At 44.2% G+C, this 6,924-nt stretch overlaps 1 protein-coding gene across 1 annotated transcript in view; it reads left to right on the top strand.

The window, feature by feature from the left end:
* The first annotated feature begins 2,230 nt into the window (after positions 1-2,230).
* Positions 2,231-6,924, top strand: part of fndc3ba (fibronectin type III domain containing 3Ba) — a 41,339-nt gene continuing 36,645 nt past the window's right edge. The window contains exon 1 of the mRNA XM_085931326.1: positions 2,231-2,411. The gene's annotated coding sequence lies outside the window, so the exon portion shown is untranslated. The remainder of the gene's footprint in view (positions 2,412-6,924) is intronic.

Genomic DNA, 6,924 nt, shown 5'->3' with positions numbered 1-6,924 from the left:
TCCCCAAAAATTCTCAATAAATTCCCAACATTTTTATTGGGTTTTTTTTTCCCCACCAACATTTTTTTTGCACATTTTTCAATACAAATTGAAATGTGTGTGTGATTTGCATGCATATGCCCGGTTGAGTCACTCCACACTGTTGCCGTGGCAAAGGCACCCAAACACACCAGGACAGGAAGTGGTAAGCGTGGCACATTGTTGCTTGTTTTCCCCACACAGTCACATTCTCCCACTTCCTGCTCACACACAAGCCCAGTGGCGAGCCAGCCAAGGACATTCCGCCAGGGTTAGGGTTCGCTGTTCTGGGTGACGCCATTTAGTGGAATTCCGAGAGGAAATTTTGGGGGTGATTCATTTGGGATGATGCGTCTTGAAGAGTCATTTGTTATTCACAATTTGGCTCCGGTAATACGCATACTTTTTGCTATTCGCAGGCCGGCCCAGTCCTTGCCCTCGTACCCAAATAATCTTTTTAAAGTACACTGATACATGTTTTCTACACACACACCAAAAAAAAATCTGAGAATATAGAAATCCAAATGTACTTAAATATATAGGGGTTGTACATTTACAATTTAGTTGTCATAGATTTCATCCCAATTGATTTTGCTTCTCATCACAAACTTTAGTCAGTCCTCCTTTAATATTTTACACGCGTTCCTTTCTCATGACATGTCAACTCGGGCAAATCATGACACCATCAATGACCTCATCATTCCATCAACGGGTGAAGCTTGAAGGTCGGAAAAAGGCTAAACGTGTGGCCCACCAAAACCAGAGAGAGAGCGAGCGTTACATGCCCGCTCTTGCTCAACTCTTCTGAAGTGAAAATTCCATCGTCACCTCCTCGCGCGCGTGCACGTACAGCGTGTGCACGTTATCGTCCATCGGCCGGTGGTCCTGCATGATCCCATCCCAGCCCAGCCCCTCATAGACACAACACGTATGCAAATGCACCCCAGCCTGCAGCTGGCTCACAACTCGACTATAAAATACTTTTTGGTGGTCAAAAAGTACAATTTTAAAGGGAAAATCAGGTCAGTAATTGTTTCAGTATTTTTGCATGGCAACAGGTTTCTTCAATGTTCATGATGACTCCTTTCAATATACATAATGAAATATATACACAAACTTTGTTGATCTTTCTCCGAACCACAACGCTGATAGTGGCTTTCAGTAGGCTATAAAAATCTCCGCTCCAGGCCGTGTTCCATTTAGTTGAAAGCGACTCTGGTGATTACAGGGAGGCGAGAGGCTTTCAAGTTATAAAATGGTACGAGAGAGCAAGAAAGAACGAGAGCGAGCAGCTGGCTCGCTGTTAAACATCTGGCGCTCGCTGACGTTCCTAGCCAAGACCTGCCTCCACAACCACTGCCCCTCCTACTCAGCACTAGAACTTATCCAACATCAGTTTTTTTCTCATACTTAACATATCAGTTTGAAGGTTTTCACTAGAGTTGAATCAGTACTTCTACTGCTGCAATTCAATGTGTTGCTCCTGCTGCTGTGACCGCCCTGACCACCAGGAGGCAGTATAATACAGTCGTGCAAACAAACACATGTCATGCCGTATTAAACGTTTTTCCATTGAGGATAAAGAATATATGCGTGTTAAAACTGTGACGATCGAAGCTAACTGTTAGCATTTCGATGGCATTCTTCATTCTATATCCACATGAAGCTAGCAGAAATTCCTAAAGCAATGTTGTTTGGTTGTGTGCAATATGTTTTTCAGGTGGCTTGTATCTCAAGATGACCCTGGAGTTGTTCTGTTTGTCAGCTCTGTCTTACATTTCGCCACTACGTCACTGGATGGTTGCCCCAAGTTGATGCTTTTGAGGCCCTTCCCTGACTCATCTGCTTTCATTTATCTGCTGTTTGAGTGTGCGAGAAGCAGCGATGGAAAATGTCGGTAGCGTACTCGTAGTTCATCACATTTGAACGTTTTGCTTCAGCCAAGCCAAAAATGTTCTCCCCCTCCAAAAATCCCCCAAAAGATGACATTTTTTATTTGACAAGGAGAAAAGTTGATGAAAAACAAAACAAAAAAAACCCCAACATTTCATACAGCTGATGCAAAGTCCGTTTTTTTGTTTTCCGTAGAAACTTCTAGTCTGACGAGTTGGAGATTTGCGTTGCGCTTTTAGTGTGTGTCAGTACGGTAGGGGCGGGCTCTAAGCCTTCCATGTGCGTGGCCCGTTTGATTGACATGGCGGAGTCTCGCTCGCACTAGTCCGCGTCGCGCCGCGCCAGCAGACAGGCGAGCAGGCAGGCAGGCGAGCTCCGGAGCCTGGGAATTAAAAAAAAAAAAAAAAAAACACGCACACACGCACTCATCGCCACCATCACCACGACGAAACGCAGCCAACGTCGCCGTCCGCTCTCCACGTTGTTTCATTCGCAGTGAGGTGAGTTTCAACTCTTTCTCAACAAAGGAGGCCATGTTGGAGAGGGAAACTTTTATAAAGTGCGTGCGTGTGTGAGTGTGTGTGTGCGTGTATATATGTGTGTGTATGTTGGTAGCGCTGACGCCGGCAGTCTGAGCCACTTGGCCAAGCAGCGTCCAAAAAGGAGAGCGGAAAAAAAAAAAAAATGTCACTTTTGGCTGCACTTACGCGCTTTCGAAAAAGTGCGTCAAAGTAGAGTTTTGCAACTTTTTCCACCGCCAAAGTATCGTTTTGCTGACTTTGGTTTGGATGGAGAGTGAGCAGCAAACTTCAGTTTCTACTGCTAAATCTCTGTTTTGCTTTGCATTCAAAAGTGAACAATCCGAGTCGTAGATGCTGACGAGGCGATTAACTCGTTTTTGCAGCAAATGGCTTTTTTTTAAACCAAGCAGAAATGTCTCGTAGCTTGACGTAAAAATACTCTTTTATCCCTCACAAATTAGTAACATATCCCCCCCCCCCCCTTTTTTTTAAATCTCTGATATTTCCTAGTGATATTATGGAGACTTTGTTGCTTTTGGGTCATTTTGTGCTTCCCCCCCCTCTCCCTGCACAATGAGGCGTTTAGGGAAGGAAAGAAAAAAAAAGTCTCCACTCCAGCAGATCCTAGCATTCCTTCCAGCCAGCCTCCCCTCTCTCTCTCTCTCTCTCTCTCCCTCTCGCTCTCTCTCTCTCTTTTTTTGCCTCCACCTCTCAGAAACGACTACGTGTCTGTTTGTGCACCAACACATCTTCCAAACTATCGAGCCACATTTTTCTTATTTTTATTTGTCATTTTTATGCTTCTAAAAAAAACAAAAACAAATCCCCAAAAAGTGGAATACAATGCACGCATGCACACACGCGTGCAGTTTGATCGTATTCCCAAAAGTTTGGAATCTGATTTATCTATCGATGACCCCCCCCCCCTTTTCCCTCTTGCTTAATAGTGGACTCTGGATCCAGGGGGCACGTTGGAGAAAAGAAATGACACGCACACGCAGATTTTTGTCAGTGCAGAAAGAGAAGAAGAGAAGGAGAAATCTGATCCCAAATACATGACGTCACATGACATTCCTTTAGTGCAAAGCTGATGTGGCCGTTTTTTTTTTTTTTTTTAGACCTTTTACTTTGCTTAGGAGTAAAATGAGGGGACGGGGAGTGATGATAATCTAATAAAGTGATAGTTTTTCTCCTTGCGTGATTATTTTCGGACAGAAAATAGTTATTCGTATTTGCCGTCGTTTCTCAAAAGGTTGACAAATTGATGTCTGCTTGGTATAAAGTTACGGTTGTCTGCTTTTTGTTGTCGAATTAGGACAAGCTAATCGTAGCATGTGTGTTTTTGTCTCTGTCACGTCGGTGAATTGATAAGGATTGAAAGTGAGCAGCAAACATTTGATTTTATGGTGTCAAATTGTGCTTTGGCTCAGGAGACGGCTTTAATTGACAACTTTTTGTCATACTTTGGCTCCGTATGCGATCCTCTAAGTGGTACGCTAGCTCCCACTAGTGGTATGGGGCGGAAAAATAAAATCAAAGTTTGTTTTGAAACATTTACTTCAATGTGCAATGTATACAAATTGATCCTTTACATTTATTCATGTTCTCATATTCAATCGTAGCGCCACGGCGGCTTACGTACAAAAGCTACTTTTTAGATGTCGAGGTTCGAAATATTAGGAACAACTGTGATGACATTTCGATGCACCTTTGCTCCACGTGTACTCAATGTTGTGGCCACTTAAGTGTAATTAAACTTGGCCCCGTTTGACGAAGGCGTTTGTGTGCCCCGGGGCGATTCCATTTGACTTTCTGCAAGCTTTCGCGCCACTCTTATAGTGATGTAAATAATCCCCCTCCCGCCTCCGAGTGTTTTCCTAATGTTAAGCCTCAGCGGCCTTTTGCGTTTCTGCGCAATCAGAATGTAAACAAAGCGTGTGGAACGGTCCAGAAGATGCCGAGGCAGGAATGCTGGGATCTTAATGAGTGCGATTTTTTTTCCGTCCTCTCGTTTTGGTTTGCGGCAAAGCCGGGAATGCGTACAGCTGTCGGATGTACGTGGTGTTTAAATAATAATAATCCCCCCCCCCCCATTTTTTGGTGTGTGTTGCCCGTAAGAGCACAGAAGCTGTTGTTCACGGTGGAGTCGTATTTCGGTGGCCTTTTTCTTCCGTGTGCATAGGTCAGCGGGTTGAATAACACTTTATATAAGTCAATGACCTGAGTTCCATAACCGTTGCAGATTTGTCTCCCAGGTACAAGCGACCTCGCTCGGGCTGTCTGAGTGGCAAGCTTAACATAGATTTTTATAACAAGACAAAAATCTTTGACTATTTTTTTTTTTACTGTTTTTTTTTTATTTTTTTGTCCAGCAATTTGACAAGAACCAACAACTCACATTCTTCACATATTCAACAAGTAGACAAGCATTTGGCTTTGTGGTTGGAGTTTCTAAAGCTACGCTAATGATAGCATAGTGGCGCTTGTCAAAATTCTGTAACTTATTTGGATCTGAAAAGCAACAACCTTAACGCATCTTCACATAGGTCGCATTTTGCCATCACGATTGCCACCAAGGTCACCGACATTTTTTTTACAATCCAAATTTCTTTTCTATCTCTGCTTGCAACGTAGTGACGGGCTTCATAAAACCTTGTAGAGTTTTCAAAGCCTTCAGTTTTGCACAATGCAACACGTGAACTTGTGCTCTTTCCCCTCCGGCGTACACGCGCAGACGTATCCCGCGGAGAAGCGGACACAAACCCGCTCTATAACGTAACCCGACTGTGCTCCGCACGCACACAACGTATATGTTATGCGGCCCTCGTGGGGAGCTCTGGAAAAGTCTGCGCGCCGCGTGTTTGTTTAAGCTGCTAGCGGCCGCTAACTGGCGTCTATTGAGTCGCACATGAATGCCAACCTTGATTCCCCCTCATCAAAACATAACATCGGGGCTGATAGAAGACGCCAGGGTCGCCGTGCCCTCGGGAACCTTTGGCTACTCATCGCATCGCAGAAATAGAAGCTCAGCACTTTTGTTTTTACACCGCCCCCCCTCCCTTTTTTTTTTTTTTTTTTTTAGAGCTAGACTTCAAAGAGCCGCGACTTTTTCCTATGTATACAAACGTCCCGTTTCTCTCCCTAATATTGTAAACAGATCAGTCTAAGTCTGTTTTCTTTCAATTTTAATCTTTTGAGAATTCTCACAAGAATAAATTGGAACATTGTGAGAATGTATTTCTACAAATAAATGTGGCATCTAGAATGAAATCGTAAATTCTGATAAATGTTCCAAAACTATGGAATCTCCGAAGGGACATTTGAGGGAAAATTAACTAGCAATGTTAGCATTGGCTAGGTGTCGTGCAGGTAAAAAACGGGGTCAGGGAGGGGTCGAGGCTTGGAGCGCATGGCCCAAAGGCGAGCAGCGCTTTTGTGTTGCTTGCTTGTGTGTTGTCCGAAAAGGAAGATGTAGCGGCTCTCAGATTACTCGGGCAAGACAAAGCTTCCCTGCGTCGTGTGTGTCGGGGTGTGTGTGCAGTCCCCCCCCCCCCCCCCCCCCCCCACCATTATCTTTGGCCACCATCATGTTTTGGCTGTAATTGAACTTATAATAACTCGGGGCTGATCGATAAGGCCTTAAAATAAAATCTGGGCACAAATTTGTCCTTGTAATTGATTCCATCGCCTTTGGTAACGGAAAAAGGAAATGCCGACGTTCCAAATCAGTTTAGCTTGATTTCTCGTGTTACCAAAGATGCCAACCGATGATATTTTAATTTGCGCCCAAAAAAACAAAAATGTTGTTTTGACTAATTCTTGTTTTATATGTGGAACTTTTTTTCTTCTTTTTTTTAGCCTGTTGTCTCAATCTCTTAAGGATTTTCAACCCGCAGGTGTCATTGTGGGAAAACCTGACCCAAATGTTGCAAACTGGCGGGAGTTTGGTGTGTGTGTTCTCGATAACCTCGCTGGTGCTTTCACTTTCCACTTCCCAGCATCCTCTTGCGCTGTGTTGAAGTATCCCAGCATCTCATGTTTGCTTGGCACCGAGCTGCAATGTTTGTCCTCCTCCCCCTCATCCCTTCTTTCTTTTCGGGTCCATGATAGCAAGCCCTCCTTCCCTCGCCCCCCCCCCCCTTGATAATTTCCTGCATTGTTGACCACCGCTTCAGGAGGAGATAAAGAGCAGCCTTTCAACTTCCCCCCCCCCTCCGTATTTGAACATGAAAGCTCTTATGAATGAGTTTATTTGCGCTCGACGACTGAGAGCGGGACGATAAAACCTCCCCAAAGACTTTTTATGAATTAAATGACGGAGGGAAGGAGGGGTGTGATGATTATTGCTAGCAGATGACTTGAAAAGAATGTGAAAAATGCACCATAAAAGGAAAATGTCACGTTTCTCTCGTCCCCTCCCATTGGAACAGCAGATATTAAAAGTCTACACACCCCTCTTTAAGTGCCAGGTTTTTATCATTGGCAAACGTAT

The sequence above is a fragment of the Syngnathus leptorhynchus genome, chromosome 15, assembly GCF_054491065.1.
Source record: "Syngnathus leptorhynchus isolate UIUO chromosome 15, UIUO_Slep, whole genome shotgun sequence".
NCBI classification, from domain to species: Eukaryota; Metazoa; Chordata; class Actinopteri; order Syngnathiformes; family Syngnathidae; genus Syngnathus; species Syngnathus leptorhynchus.
The sequence above is the reverse complement of the archived record's forward strand: the minus strand, read 5'-3'. Positions and strand labels throughout refer to the sequence as shown.